Source organism: Coregonus clupeaformis, chromosome 26, assembly GCF_020615455.1.
Source record: "Coregonus clupeaformis isolate EN_2021a chromosome 26, ASM2061545v1, whole genome shotgun sequence".
NCBI classification, from domain to species: domain Eukaryota; kingdom Metazoa; phylum Chordata; class Actinopteri; order Salmoniformes; family Salmonidae; genus Coregonus; species Coregonus clupeaformis.
In genome coordinates, this window is record NC_059217.1 from 16,488,885 (window position 1) to 16,505,111 (window position 16,227).

The following is a 16,227-nucleotide window of genomic DNA, read 5'->3' on the forward strand; positions in this document are numbered from 1 at the left end:
GCTTTTGTGAAAGAGCACAATTAGAAAGATATGGCATATAGAAGCATACCAGATGGACATCATGAAAATGATCGGAGGAAGTTCAGGAGTAAAAACAAACAAAATATAATTATTGACTGTGTCCATAAAATGTATATAGTATGTATAAGCATGAAGTAGAGGCCTAAGCATTGTTGTTCACTAGTTTACTCCAATTAGGGAGGGGATGGTGGGGTTGGAAAGTAATAAAGGGAAATATATATATTTTTAAAGGATATGTATGTATGTATGTATGTATGTATGTGTGTGTGTGTGTGTGTATATATATATATATATATATATATATATGCGAAAAGGGAAAAAAAATACATATGGGGGATTGGAAGTGATGCAGACAATTACATTGATGGAAGTTACAATCTATGTACAATATTAAAGCTGATCTACCCCCCCACAAAAAAAAAAAAAAGTTTTGGAGAAGTACAGATCATGTGACACTTTGAACATCCCAAGGAGCGCCATTAAATCCATCATAAAAAATGGAAAGAATATGGCACCACAACAAACCTGCCAAGAGAGGGCCGCCCACCAAAGAAACTCATGGACCAGGCAAGGAGGGCCTTAATCAGAGCGGAAACAAAGAGACGAAAGATAACCCTGAAGGAGCTGCAAAGCTCCACAGCGGAGTTTGGAGTATCTGTCCGTAGGACCACTTTAAGCCGTACACTCCACAGAGCTGGGCTTACGGAATAGTGGCCAGAAAAAAGCCATTGCTTATAGAAAAAAATAAGCAAACACGTTTGGTGTTCGCCAAAAGGCATGTGGAAGACTCCCCTAACATATGGAAGAAGGTACTCTGGTCAGATGAGACTAAAATTGAGTTTTTTGGCAATCAAGGAAAACGCTATGTCTGGCGCAAACCCTACAACTCTCATCACCCCGAGAACACCATCCCCACAGTGAAGCATGGTGGTGGCAGCATCATGCTGTGGGGATGTTTTTCATCGGCAGGGACTGGGAAACTCGTCAGAATTGAAGGAATGATGGATGGCGCTAAATACAGGGAAATTCTTGAGGGAAACCTGTTTCAGTCTTCCAGAGATTTCAGACTGGGACGGAGGTTCACCTTCCAGCAGGACAATGACCCAAAGCATACTGCTAAAGCAACACTCGAGTGGTTTTAGTAGAAACATTTTTTGGCCTAGTCAAAGCCCAGACCTCAATCCAATTGAGAATCTGTGGTACGACTTAAAGATTGCTGCACACCAGCGGAACCCATCCAACATCAAGGAGCTGGAGCAGTTTTGCCTTGAAGAATGGTTAAAAATCCCAGTGGCTAGATGTGCCAAGCTTATGGAGACATACCCCAAGAGACTTGCAGCTGTAATTGCTGTAAAAGGTGGCTCTACAAAGTGTTGACTTTGGGGGGGTGAATAGTTATGCGCGCTCAAGTTTTCTGTTTTTTTGTCTTATTTCTTGTTTGTTTCACAATACCATTTTTTTTTGCATCTTCAAAGTGGTAGGCATGTTGTGTAAATCAAATGATTCAAACCCCCCAAAAATCCATTTTTAATTCCAGGATGTAATACTTTCGCAAGCCACTGTAACTGACAAAATATAGGGAACAATTGAGTAATCGAGGGATAAAAAGTATATTGAAAGCAAGTGCTTCCACAGAGTGGAATTAAATAATTAACATCCCATCATGCTTAGGGTCAGTGTTGGGGTAACACGTTAGAGGAAATGCTGCCCTTATCCATTGGTGTATAGGCCTACGTAATGTAACGTTGGCATTGTTTACATTGAGTGAGGACGCACAGCGTTTTGGGGTGTAACGCAAAAGTAATATAATGAGTAGTTGAACTAATTACTTTTCCCAGGGTCAATAAGTCAAGTAATTTGTTTCTGTTGAAAGAAGTAATGAGTAATAGGTAATATTACTTTTTTTGAGTGACGACCCTCACTGCTTATAATAATACCCTGTTGCCCATTATTTTGGCTACCATGGCTAGAAGAGATCTCAGTGACTTTGAAAGAGGGTTCTCAAAGGTGCATAGGGGGTTTAAAGGGTCTGTGTGTTTGTCTCTCAACCCAATTGAACACATATGGGAAATTCTGGAGCGGCGCCTGAGACAGCATTTTTCACCACCATCAACAAACACCAAATGATGGAATTTCTCGTGGAAGAATGGTGTCGCATCCCTCCAATACAGTATCAGAAACGTGTAGAATCTATGCCAAGGCTCATTGAAGCTGTTCTGGCGGCTCATTGTGGCCCAACACACTATTAAGACACTTAATGTTGTTTCCTTTATTTTGACAGTTACCTGTAGCTAGCTATAGCTGTCTACTGTTTGCATTCCATAATGGTGCTGGAGGAGATGGCTGCCGTTTTACAGGCTCCTAACCAATTGTGCTATTGTGTGTGTTTTTTCCCGTTATTTGTAACTTATTTTCTACATAATGTTTCTGCCACCGTCTCTTATGACCAAAAAGAGCTTATAGATATCAGGACAGCGATTACTGACCTCGTACTGGACGAAGATTTTTTATTTAACGAGTCGGACGCAAAGGATTGACTTCAGACACCTGCCAAGGCCCAAATCCCCGTCATTCGCATGAAGAAGAGACAGAGGTATCGGGGACGTAGGTTTTCAGTGCATCGGCAAGATGGAACAGCTGCCTCGGGTAAGACAAGGGGTGGCGGTCTGTGTATATTTGTAAATAACAGCTGGTGCACGAAATCTAATATCAAGGAGGTCTCGAGGTTTTGCTCGAGTGAGGTAGAGTATCTCATGATAAGCTGTAGACCACACTATTTACCAAGTTTTCATCCATATTTTTTGTAGCTGTCTATTTACCACCACAAACCGATGCTGGCACTAAGATTGCACTCAATGAGCTGTATAAGGCCATAAGTAAACAGGAAAATGCTCATCCAGAGGCTGCGCTCCTAGTGGCCTGGGACTTTAATGCAGGCAAACTTAAATCCGTTTTACCTCATTTCTACCAGCATGTTAAATGAGCAACCAGAGGAAAATAAAACTCTAGACCACCTTTACTCCACACACAGAGATGCATAAAAAACTACTTCGCCCTCCATTTGGCAAATCTGACCATAATTATATCCTCCTGATTCCTGCTTACAAGCAAAAACTAAAGCAGGAAGTACCAGTGACTCGCTCAATACAGAAGTGGTCAGATGCTAAGCTACAGGACTGTTTTGCTAGCACAGACTGGAATATGTTCCGAGATTCTTCCGATGGCATTGAGGAGTACACCACATCAGTCACTGGCTTCATCAATAAGTGCATCGATGACGTCGTCCCCACAGTGACCGTAAGTACATACCACAACCAGAAGCCATGGATTACAGGCAACATCCGCACTGAGCCCTGTATCTCAGTTGGTAGAGCATGGCGCTTGCAATGCCAGGGTTGTGGGTTCGTTTCCCACGGGGGGCCAGTATGAAAAATGTATGCACTCACTAACTGTAAGTTGCTCTGGATAAGAGCGTCTGCTAAATGAATAAAAATGCAAAAAAATGTTTTAAAAAATGAGCTAAAAGGGTAGAGCTGCCGCTTTCAAGGAGCGGGACTCTAACCTGGACGCTTATAAGAAATACCGCTATGCCCTCCGACGAACCACGACTAAGATTGAATCGTACTACACCGGCTCCGACGCTTGTCGGATGTGGCAAGGCTGGCAAACTATTACAGACTACAAAGGGAAGCACAGCCGCGAGCTGCCCAGTGACACGAGCCTACCAGACATTCACAAGGCCTCAGGGCCAGACGGATTACCAGGATGTGTACTCTGAGCATGCGCTGACAAACTGGCAAGTGTCTTCACTGACATTTTCAACCTGTCCCTGACTGAGTCTGTAATACAAACATGTTTCAAGCAGACCACCATAGTCCCTGTGCCCAAGAACACTAAGGTAAGCTGCCTAAATGACTGCCGACCCATAGCACTCACGTCTGTAGCCATGAAGTGCTTTGAACGGCTGGTAATGGCTCACATTAACATCATTATCCCAGAAACCCTAGACCCACTCCAATTTGCATACCGCACCAACAGATCCACAGATGATGCAATCTCAATTGCATTCCACACTGCCCATTCCTGCCTGGACAAGAGGAACACCTACGTGAGAATGCTATTCATTGACTACAGCTCAGCGTTCAACACCATAGTGCCCTCAAAGCTAATCACTAAGCTAAGGACCCTGGGACTAAACACCTCCCTCTGCAACTGGATCCTGGACTTCCTGATGGGCCGCCCCCAGGTGGTAAGGGTAGGTAACAACACATCTGCCATGCTGATCCTCAACACAGGGGCCCATCGGGTGCATGCTCAGTCCCCACCTGTACTCCCTGTTCACCCATGACTGCATGGCCAGGCACGACTCCAACACCATCATTAAGTTTGCCAATGACACAACAGTGGTAGGCCTGATCACCGACAACGATGAGACAGCCTATAGGGAGGAGGTCAGAGTCCTGGCCGTATGGTGCCAGGATTACAACCTCTCCCTCAACGTAATCAAGACAAAGGAGATGATTGTGGACTACAGGAAAAAGATGACAGAGCATGCCCCCATTCTCATCGACGGGCCTGTAGTGGAGCAGGTTGAGAGCTTCAAGTTCCTTGGTGTCCACATCACCAACAAACTATCATGGTCCAAACACACCAAGACAGTCGTGAAGAGGGCACGACAATGTCTATTCCCCCTCAGGAGACTGAAAAGATTTGACATGGGTCTTCAGATCCTCAAAAAGTTCACCACCTGGTATGGCAACTGCTCGGCCGGAGCAGAGGGGAGTGCGTACGGCCCAGTACATCACTGGGGCCAAGCTTCCTGCCATCCAGGACCTCTATACCAGGCGGTGTCAGACGAAGGCCCTAAAAATTGTCAAAGACTCCACCCACCCTAGTCATAGACTGTTCTCTCTGCTACCGCACGGCAAGCGGTATCGGACCGCCAAGTCTAGGTCCAAGAGGCTTCTTCACAGCGTCTACCCCCAAGCCATATGCCACGTCTTCCCCGCTCCTCCTCTCCGGCGCTCGGTCGCCAGTTGACTACTCATTACGCACACCTGCCACCATCGTTATGCGCACCTGCGCGGTATTATGAGACTCACCTGGACTCCATCACCTTCCTGATTACCTCCCCTATACGTGTCACTCCCTTCGGGTTATTCCCCAGGCGTTATTGATTCTGTTCCTGTGTTTCATGTCTGTATGCTACTCGTGTTTCTTGTATTGTTCCATTTATTATTAAATTCACTCCCTGTACTTGCTTCCCGAATCCCAATGTACACGTTACACCATAAGACTCCTGAACAGCTAATCAAATGGCTACCCGGACTATTTGCATTGTCCCCCACCCCCTCTTTTTACGCTGCTACTACTCTCTATTTATTATCTATGCATAGTCACTTTATCTCTACCCACATGTACAGTACCAGTCAAGAGTTTGGACACACCTACTCATTCAAGGGTTTTTCTTTATTTTGACTATTTTCTACGTTGTAGAATAATAGTGAAGACATCAAAACTATGAACTAACAAATATGGAATCATGTAGTAACCAAAAAAGTGTTAAACAAATGAAAATGTATTTTAAATTTGACATTCTTCAAAGTAGCCACCGTTTGCCTTAATGACAGCTTTGCACACTCTTGGCATTCCCTCAACCAGCTTCATGAGGTAGTCACCTGGAATGCATTTAAATTAACAGGTGTGCCTTCTTAAAACATAATTTTTGGAATTTCTTTCCTTCTTAGTGCGTTTGAGCCAATCGGTTGTGTTGTGACAAGGTAGGGGTGGTATACAGAAGATAGTCCTATTTGGTTAAAGACCAAGTCCATATTATGGAAAGAACAGCTCAAATAAGCAAAGAGAGATGACTCATTACTTTAAGACATGAAGGTCAGTCAAACTTTGAAAGTTTCTTCAAGTGCCGTCGCAAAAACCATCAAGCGCTATGATGAAACTGGCTCTCATGAGGACCACCACAGGAAAGGAAGACCCAGAGCTAGCTCTGCTGCAGAGGATAAGTTCATAACAGTTACCAGCCCAGAAATTGCAGCCTAAATAAATGCTTCACAGAGTTCAAGTAACAGACACATCTCAACATCAACTGTTCAGAGGAGACTGCGTGAATCAGGTCTTCATGTTCGAAATGCTGCAAAGAAACCACTACTAAAGGACACCAATAAGAAGAATTGCTTGGGCCAATAAACATGAGCAATGGACATTAGACAAGTGGAAATGTGTCCTTTGGTCTGGAGTCCAAATTTGATATTTTTGGTTCCAACCGCCGTGTCTTTGTGAGAAGCAGAGTAGGTGAACGGATGATCTCCGCATGTGTGGTTCCCACCGTGAAGCATGGAGGAGGAGGTGTGATGGTGTGGGGGTGCTTTGCTTGTGACACTGTCAGTGATTTATTTAGAATTCAAGGCACACTTAACCAGCATGGTTACCACCACATTCTGCAGCGATATGCCATCCCACCTGGTTTGCGCTTATTGGAACTATCATTTGTTTTTCAGCAGGACAATAACCCAACAAACCTCAAAACTGTGTAAGGGCTATTTGACCAAGAAGGAGAGTGATGGAGTGCTGCATCAGATGACCTGGCCTCCACAATCACCCGACCTCAACCCAATTGAGATGGTTTGGGTTGGACCGCAGAGTGAATGAAAAGCAGCCAACAAGTGCTCAGCATATGTGGGAACTCCTTTAAGACTGTTGGAAAAGCATTCCAGGTGAAGCTGGTTGAGAGAATGCCTAGAGTATGCAAAGCTGTCATCAAGGAAAGGGTGGCAACTTTGAAGAATCTAACATTTAAAATATATAGCACTTTTTTGGTTACTACATGATTCCATATGTGTTATTTCATAGTTTTGATTTCTTCACTATTATTCTACAATGTAGAAAATAGTAAAAATAAAGAAAAACCCTGGAATGAGTAGGTGTGTCCAAACTTTTGACTGGTACTATACATATTACCTCAATTACCTTGACTAAGCTGTGCCCCCGCACATTGACTCTGTACCGGTACCCCCTGTATATAGCCTCGCTACTATTATTTTACCGCTGCTCTTTTGTTATTTTTCTTTTTTAAAATGTTTTAATTATAAATTTTTTACTTAACACTTAAGGGTAAGTCAGCATTTCACTGTAAGGTCTACACCTGTTGTATTCGGCGCATGTGACAAATAACATTTGATTTGATTTAAAAGATGCATTCAGCACCAGCTTATAGTTTCACCCACCCAAAGTGAGACAGCAGTGTGGAGATGTTAGACGGCTCTCTCGCGGTGAGGGTGACTTTATACACTGGAGTGATGTGTGGTGAGCTTTTAGCGCCTGTATCGGCAGCAGAAGAACCATCACCCAAGTGGGTGCTACACATCACTAGTGTCGTCCAGTGGCGACAGAGGGCTGGGGACTGAGAACAACGTGAAGACCGGCTAGCCAACTCCAACTCCACCATCACCAAACCTGTCTGTCCCTAGTACCATCCAACTCGCTGCCAGATCAATAGAGACCTTCACTTTTTTTCTGTATATTGCAATTCAGCTTTTAGCTGTGCATGGGTACAAGACAGTCTAACTAATAATAAAACCTTGATATAATGACCAGCCAATAGTTAAAAGGGTGGAAGAACACAGCATCTTGAACTCATTTAACCACTCATAAAAGTGTGTGTGTGTGTGTGTGTGTGTGTGTGTGTGTGTGTGTGTGTGTGTGTGTGTGTGTGTGTGTGTGTGTGTGTGTGTGTGTGTGTGTGTGTGTGTGTGTGTGTGTGTGTGTGTGTGTGTGTGTGTGTGTGTGTGTGTGGACGTGGATCAGAAGTCCCCACAAGAATAGTAAACAAACAAACATTTGACCAACTGGGGACATTTTGTTGGTCCCCACAAGGTCAAATGACATTTCTAGGGGGTTTAGGGTTAAGGTTAGAATTAGGGTTAGGGTTAGAATTACGTTAAGGGTTAGGAGCTAGGGTTAGGGTTAGGAGCTAGGGTTAGGTTTAGGTTTAGGGGTTAAGGTTAGGGTAAGAGTACGTGTTAGGGTTAGGTTTAGGGTTAGGGAAATATAATTTTGAATGGGACTGAATTGTGTGTCCCCACAAGGTTAGCTGTACAAGGCATACAAGTGTGTGTGTGTGTGTATGTGTGTGTGTGTGTGTGTGTGTGTGTGTCATTATGCCATTTTACAGTCGCAGCAATTGGGCAATTCCAGAAAGAGGTGGACACTGTCATGAATAATCAGCATCACAATAGTTTGGAATGGCTGGCATGGCGACTAGAATGGCTGGCATGGCGACCAGGGTTATAAGAGTTCCACTAGGGGGGAGGCGATTGTGATGACACAATGAGGTGAAACTAGACTCCCAGGCAGGGCCATTCACCAGAGACCTGCCCAGGCATGCTAATATTACAAATACCTTTTACTGCACATTAGTGGACTAGATCATGCTGGATACTCCCTAGATACCCTGTCAACTAGAACATTCACATGTGCTTCTATCACAGGTTTATTTGTAAGCCCAGCAAGCAAAGCATGTTTGTGTGTATGTGAGTGTAGCTATGGGTTTGTGTCTTCACCCACCCGTACTCGTGCTGTGAGAGACAGTTCAACAGGTTTTTGGCAGTGAACCTGGGCTACATGGCAGCAATCTAAAGCCGAACAGGGATTTATTAAGATTCAGTCAAATCAGCTTGAAAGACAGTACATGCCATCAACCTCAACACCACAATCTCATTAACATTTAGAATAAATTAATACTACAATGTCCATGTGGATGAGCAACCATTAGTCTACCTATCAAAACACTGGCAGCCAAAAAGCAAACATTAAACAATATCCTTGGAGTGATGAAACATGAGTAATAACTATAATCTCAGATTAAGTTGGTCTGTCCTGGTATTAAACAGAGACTTATTATGATTGAGGAATAAATACTAACCTCACTAGAGTGGATGACGGAAAGGAGAGCCTGGGCGTCTTCGAAACAGCTGTGTGCTGACAGAACCCTACAAACAACAGCCAGGGTCTGATTAGTGGAGGGACACTCGCGCACGCTCGCACGCACACACAACCACTGTCATTAAGTAAAATAAGTTGTGAGGGGGATGATAGAGAGAAAGACAGAAATCATTTTACTGTATTTATGAAGCAGTCAAATCAAACCAAATGTTATTTGTCACATGCTTCGTAAACAACAGATGTAGACTAACTATGAAATGATACTTACGGGTCCTTTTCCAACAATGCAGAGTTAAAGATATAAAAATATATATTTGAAATATTGACACAAGGAATAAATAAACAGTGAATAACGAATAACAATAACGACTAAAAATAACATGGCTATATACTACAGGGAGTACCAGTACCAAGTCTATGTGCAGAGGTACGAAGTAATTGCTGTAGCTATGTGCATATACACTCAGTGTCCAGTTTATTAGGTACACCACTCCATACACGACATTGATTAGTTCCTACAGACAGTGAGTCACGTGGCCGTGGCTTGCTATATAAAGCAGGCAGACAGGCATCGAGGCATTCAGTTACTGTTCGCGTGAACGTTAGAATGGGCAAAACGAGTGACCTAAGCGACTTTGAGCGTAGTATGATCGTCGGTGCCAGGCGCGCCGGTTCCAGTAATTGAGAAACTGCCGGCCTCCTAGGCTTTTCACTCATCACTATTTTCTTTTGGATGCAGGTATGTGGTTTTATCTATGTATAATGTATGTTGTGTGTTGATACATTATAAGGAGAGGCTGTACTCATTTTTGTATTCTATAAATAATTTTGATGCACTATGAGAGAAAGAAGCGACAATGGGCAGAACATATGTGCTCTACAAATGTTTTGTCTTTTCTTTGGATGCAGAGAGAATTCTGATTCATTAAAACAGCCTGATCTCCGAAGTCCACGTCTATTGTCCCAATCAATCACACACACACAACGCAGACATACAGCGGTGCAGTACAGCACCGGTGCGTTCTAGACCCGGATTCATCGTTGATCGACGTCAGCCTAATCACCGCTGCGCTGCTGCTCTAGAGACTCTGTTTACATCATTGAGGTACTCCTGCCGCCTTGTGACAAAAAGCGGATCTGCAGTCTATATTCTCTCCTGTTGATCTTTTTCTGAAAACGACGTATTGAGAGTGCTGTTGATGGTTAACTAATATAGAAGTGTGTTCATCAACAGAAATGTTAACATAACATTAGTGGTTTAGTGACATGGCATCTTATAATGGTGATGATGAACCCAAATTCACTGCTGGGAGGGGGAGGTTTTTCTCATACCCTGATCAAACCCCTGTAAAGCGTGTAGGTGCAGTAGGTTCCCCCATGTTTTGCTCCACTAAAAATACTGATGAAAGCCCTTCATCTAGTGTTCATCAAAATGCGCTTGTAGATGGTTTAGCTGAACTGGTCACTCAGCTAGCCCGGGAAGTAGGGAGCTCCATTAGGGAAGAAATACAGAGTGGCAGGTCCAGCACTCATGAGCCACCAGTAAGTACAGAGAAGATAAGTGATCATCACTCAGAGTCAACAGGATATGTAGACCTCTGTAAAATGAAGTTAATCATGCAATCAGACGTGAAGGAACCTCCTACATATAGAGGAGATGGTACAGACAAATGCTCCATTCATGAATGGGAGGAGTTGATGAGAATATACTTGGAGGAAGGGATGTCCTGTTGGGGAACAATCGGATGAAATGATTAGTCGATTATCTGGCAAAGCAAGAGACATGGTAATGATAAATTTACGCAATGAGACAATTGTTGATCCTAAAGAGAAGGCAGAGATTGCATTTGACATTCTGAAACAGAATTTCAGCGAATTGGCCTGCTCATGCATGCCTTTAGCTGTTTTTACAATACTAAACCTGTACCCGGAGAGGCTGTTATGGAGTATTGGGTTCGATTGAACAAGGCCGTAGATGTCGTTGACGAGGGTCTTAAGAGACAAGGTAAGAAGATTGACAGCTCCAACTCAGATGTCGTCATGATGTTTATAACATACTGCCTTGACCCCAAACTGGCAGCATTATTCCAATACAAGTCTGCTGAGAAATGGACTGCGAGTGAAGTACAGAAAGGCCACCATGTGTCATTCTACTGCTGTGTCCTCAAAGCAAGTAACAGTACATCCCCAGACAACTCAGTTTGAAGGCGGGGCCAATGCTGGTGCGTGCAGTGACACTTCTCTCCCATCAAGCGCCAAACAAGATGGGCAGAGTGCAAGTATCGAGAAGCTCATTCACCTGCTTGAACGTACCTTAGAGAAGAGCATACCACCTGTTATGGTTTCACAGACACAGGCCAGGGCGCCATCTTTCCCTGCCCAGCCCTTCAGGCGTAGGGAATGCAGGGTTTGTGGCTCAACAGATCACTCCACTGTGATGCACTGTAAACATGAGAACCTGTGCTTCTGGTGCTTTTCCCCAGATCATTGGAAGTCAAATTGTCCAAAACAGGGGGAATGCTATGCCAATCCCGGCGGTGAGAGATGCCCAACACAGCAGCAGAGAAACCCACCACAGCAGCAACCGTTAAACTGACACGCCCACAGGTGAAGGGGGGAAATGTGGGTGTTCAACTGTCTACCCCCAAGAAATAATCTGATGATCTTGAGAAAATATGAGATTTTGTGCTCTGATGCGAAATGGAAAAATTGTTATGTTAGGTTCACAAGAGGTTGAGGCTTTTTCAGATTTATTTTACACCTCTGTGTCTGTACATGGGAAAGTGCAGCTTTAGGGCATGCTTGACACTGGGTCTATGGCCTGGACATTGAGTGAACATACTGAGCAGAGACTTGGAAGCAGGTGCCCTTCCTCAGCAATATCAGCCTCCTAAAGAGTTAGTGTTAGTGGGTTGTGGGTTGTGGGGGGAAGAAGGCCTCAAAGTGTTTCTATGACTTGGAGATGCAAATCTATGGGATTGATGTTAAAGTGCCCACCGTAGTTGTTCCTGGACAGCGTGATGATCTTATCCTGGGATTGAATGTCATTAAGCATCTATTGCATGAGATGAAAGGCACTGACGAATACTGGAAGCGAGTCAACAACATGGATGGCCAGACTCACTCACCAGAGGGTGAGCAGTTTCTGCAGATGATGACAAGTGTCACAAGATGGAAGGGACAGCAAGTTGATGGCAAGATTGGGACCGTGAAGCTCACTCAAGCTGTGACTCTTTCTCCCAAGACAGGACACTTAGTTTGGGGTAAACTTCCTAAAAATATGGCATTGTCTCCAGGCAGCACTGTAATAGTCGAGCATACCAGGTCAAAGGTCATGCCCAGAAACATACTTGTGGGTAGAATTATTACGCCCATTTGGGGAGATGGCTGGGTCCCTTTAAAGGTAGTAAACTGTCACTCTAAGACGTAACATGAAGCTGGCCGATGTGTCTGCATGCTTGGCTGTTGAGGATGTAACAATTTTCCAGGGCCTTCATGAGGTGAGGAAAACCCCAGTAGAACAGAAGCAGAATGACAATGGCTGCCACAACCTGAAACAAAGACTGTCTGATCTAGAATTAGGAGACATCGACATTGATGGATGCCAAGTGACTGACCAGTGGAAGGAGAAGCTTGTGAATACCAACACAAAATATGAAGACATCTTCTCAAGACATAATCTGGACTGCGGAGAAGCCAGGGGTTATGTTCACCGTATCCACCTGGTTGATGACAGACCCTTCCGCCTACCATACAGAAGGGTTCCGCCTGCTCATTACCTGAAGCTGAGGAAGGTATTAACAGATATGGAGGAAGTAGGCCTTATACACAAGTCAGTTAGTGAGTATGCCTCCCCTTTAGTCATGGTATGGAAGAAAGACGGGAGTCTGAGGTTATGCACTGACTTCAGGTGGATGAATGCACAAACGGTGAAGGACGCTCATCCCCTTCCTCATCAAGCAGATTGCCTCGCAGCCCTTGGTGGCAGTGCATTTTTCAGCACCATGGACTTGACCTCAGGATTTTATAACATTCCAGTTCATGAGGAGGACAAGAAGTACACAGCCTTTACCACACCGATGGGACTTTATGAGTACAATCGCATGGCACAAGGTCTGTGTAACAGCCCGGCCTCTTTCATGAGAATGATGTTAAGTATATTTGGGGACCTACATTTCTCAAATCTCCTTTGTTACCTAGATGACTTGTTGGTCTTTGCACCCACCGAGGAACTGGCTGTGCAGCGACTTGAAGTTGTGTTTAGCCGTCTAAGTGGCAACAATCTCAAACTAGCACCCAAGAAATGCCACTTCCTACGAAGAACAGGGAAATTCCTCATACATATCATTAAAGAGGACGATGTGTCAGTGGACGATGAGAAGGTGGAGGTCATTGGCAAGATGAGCCAAGCTTAGCTGATGGAGGCAAACGGATGCACTCCCTCTGCTCGGAGGCTGAAATCCTTCTTGGTTATGGTATTATATTACTTAATTCCTGACTGTTCCGCCATAGCCAAGCCTTTGTTTGCACTCACTGGGGGTCAAAAGAGAAGAGGAAGAGATGGGAGTAAGAAGGGCAACAGGGGGATTTTCCGGAAGCTGACGCTATCGGATTGGACAGAGGAGTGTCGTTGCATTCCAGAAGCTGAAGGATGCTCTTCTGAATTGTGTTGTGCTGGCTCACCCTGATTTTGAGAGGCCGTTCATTCTCTTTACTGACGCTTCTTTGGATGGTCTTGGGGCTGTGCTTTGTCAAGTGCCTGAAGGTGAAGATAAAGCAAGGCCCATAGCATTTGTGAGCAAGACCCTGAGTAAGTCGCAGAGAAGGTATCCGGCACACAGACTTGAATTTCTAGCACTGAAATGGAACGTGTGTGAGAAATTCAGTCACTGGCTTAAGGGGCACGAGTTCACTGTCTGGACAGATAGTAACCCGTTAACGTACATCATGACAAAACCCAAGCTGGACGCTTGCGAGCAAAGATGGGTTGCCAAGCTTGCACCGTACAACTTCGATTTAAAGTGTATCCCAGGCAGCAAGAATACAGTAGCAGATGCACAGAGCCGCGACCCCTTCACAGTGACTGTCGCGCAGAGGCTGATGAGGGAGTCCTACCTAGCACTTCTGTCTGAGGCTGTTGAATGATGATGTCCAAGATGCCTTCCGGGGGGCTTCTTATCCCCAGGAGATAACCTCCTTGACCACTGCTGAAGTGAAAGCTATATGTCAGCTCCATATTGACTGGAAATGTTCAACGGAGATGCAAGCAACAGCTTGGTTCCAACATCCAACAGCTGCTTTCTCCTGAACTCTCGCATGAGGAACTTTGAGATCTCCAGCTGCAAGACTCTGTGATTTCCAAGGTCATCCCTTTAGTCTTCAATAAGAAACGACCCACCAGACGAGACCAATATGTTGTTTCTTCTAAAGTGTTGTTGCTGAGGAAGCAGTGGGACCGCTTGATCCTAAGAGAGGGAGTTCTGTATCGTGTCATTAAGGAGAGTCACACAAACCGGAGAAAGTTCCAGTACGTCTTACCAGAGGTGTTGCGACTCAAAGCCATGACCGGCATTCACGACCTTGCAGGACATCAAGGCCAGGCTAGAACTCTAGCCCTGGCCAGACAGAGGTTTTTCTGGCCTGCAATGGAGAGAGACATCAAGTAGTATGTACGCTGCTGCCAGAGATGCGTTCTAGCAAAGACTCCAGAGCCAGCGGCTAGAGCCCCGTTAGAGAGCATCAAAACCTGCTCTCCCATGGAGTTGGTGTGTTTGGATTTTTGGACAGCGGAAGACAGTAAGAAGAACTCAGTTGACGTTCTGGTGGTGACTGACCACTTCACTAAACGTTCCCATGCATGGCCATGCAGAAACCAGACAGCTAAGCAAGTAGCTCGTAAACTGTGGGATCATGTCTTCTGTGTCTATGGATTTGCTGCAAGGATCCATACTGATCAGGGCGCGAACTGCTTAAGCTCTCCGGTGTCCAAAAGTCAAGAACCACGGCATATCACCCAATGGGGAATGGAGAGACTGAACGCTTCAACAGGACTTTAGGCAGCATGCTCAGGAGTCTACGCCTGAAAACCAAGGAACATTGGCCTGAACAAATCCAGTTATTGACATTCGCCTACAATGCCACTGTTCACGAGACTACGGCCTATGCTCCATTCTTTCTCATGTTTGGTAGGGTCCCTCGGCTACCAGTGGATTTGATGTTACACAATGTCTTGGACGACTCCAGTGTTGTGGATTGCAACAAGTATGTCGAGACTCTGAGCACTAGGCTGAAGGAAGCTATGAGTGTTGCCCAAAGGCACACTGACAAGCAACAGAGGAGACAAGGTCGGAAGTACGACAAGCGGGTTAAAGGCATCAGTTTGTCCATGGGGTATCGTGTCCTCATCGCCAACAAGGGTGAAAGGGGCCACTGCAAGTTAACGGACAAGTGGAATCCCGAAATTTTCACAGTGACTTCAGTGAATCCACAAACTCACACGTACAGAATCCAAGACCGCGATGGCAGAGAGAATGTGGTTCACAGAAATCTACTGCTGCACGTGAACTTCCTGCCATTTTAAATTGATGATTCAGAGTACTTCAATGACAGTTATGCTGCAGGACCTTCGATCAATATAGATGCATGAGAGGCCACGCACTCTGGCAATGGACTGGACAGGGAAAACATGGAGGATTCTGGGGAGGAAAGTGCATCTTGGATGGCGGAGGATTCAAGCGATTACTCCGAGCTCTGGACATCAGATGGAAAGACAGAACCAGAAGAACCTTGCCTGCCTGAGGAAAATGACCTGGGAAGCACCTCTGAGATCCTGGAGCTGATTCCTTCAAATCCTCCTCTGATCAATGATCTAAGGCCAGAACCACTGTTAGTCACCATGGCCCCTAGCCCACTGGCGGGTCTCACAAGGGCCGGGGAGGGTAGTTAAACCAGTCAAGAGACTAATTGAGTCAATCCCCCAGAAAATGCAAGTTTAACATAGCACAGAATGACCGTTTTTTTTACAGCAAAGAAGGTAGATATAGTGTAAGAGGCACTATGCATCTAGGGGCAGTTGAAGGCCTGACCAACTTTCACTTGCCCTGAACCCTATGGGTAGCTTTGAGCTGAATTCAGAATTATGCCTTGAGCTTGGTAGATTATTTTGTTTAGTTTTACAAGGTTGGTAAAATTCAAGAAGGGTGAATGTAACAGTTGTTAAAGTACTTTATGAATTTCACCAGGTTCATA